The 225-nt window shown below is 48.4% G+C and overlaps 1 protein-coding gene across 1 annotated transcript in view; it reads left to right on the forward strand.

Annotated features, from left to right (window-relative positions):
* The window catches only part of LOC119587631 (integrin alpha-PS1-like), a 21,094-nt gene that overhangs the window by 5,363 nt on the left and 15,506 nt on the right, over positions 1–225 (forward strand). The gene's annotated exons all lie outside the window — the stretch shown is intronic.

Here is a 225-nt window from a genome sequence, read left to right on the forward strand (position 1 = left end):
GTCCAGCATCACCCAACACATTAGTCCCCACCGCCACCTGTGCCCTGCCTGCACACCTGGTCAAGCCATCTCATCACCCCAGGATCGACCGATTAACAACTACTAATGTTACACATGTGAATGATTTGCTTGTTTATTAATTACATTCCAGTTACAGCAACTAACCGTGATTGTCATTGCAAGCCTTGCATCCCTACCCCGTCGTCTGTAGCCTCCTTTCCTTTC

Source organism: Penaeus monodon, chromosome 22 (assembly GCF_015228065.2).
Source record: "Penaeus monodon isolate SGIC_2016 chromosome 22, NSTDA_Pmon_1, whole genome shotgun sequence".
Taxonomy (NCBI): Eukaryota; Metazoa; Arthropoda; class Malacostraca; order Decapoda; family Penaeidae; genus Penaeus; species Penaeus monodon.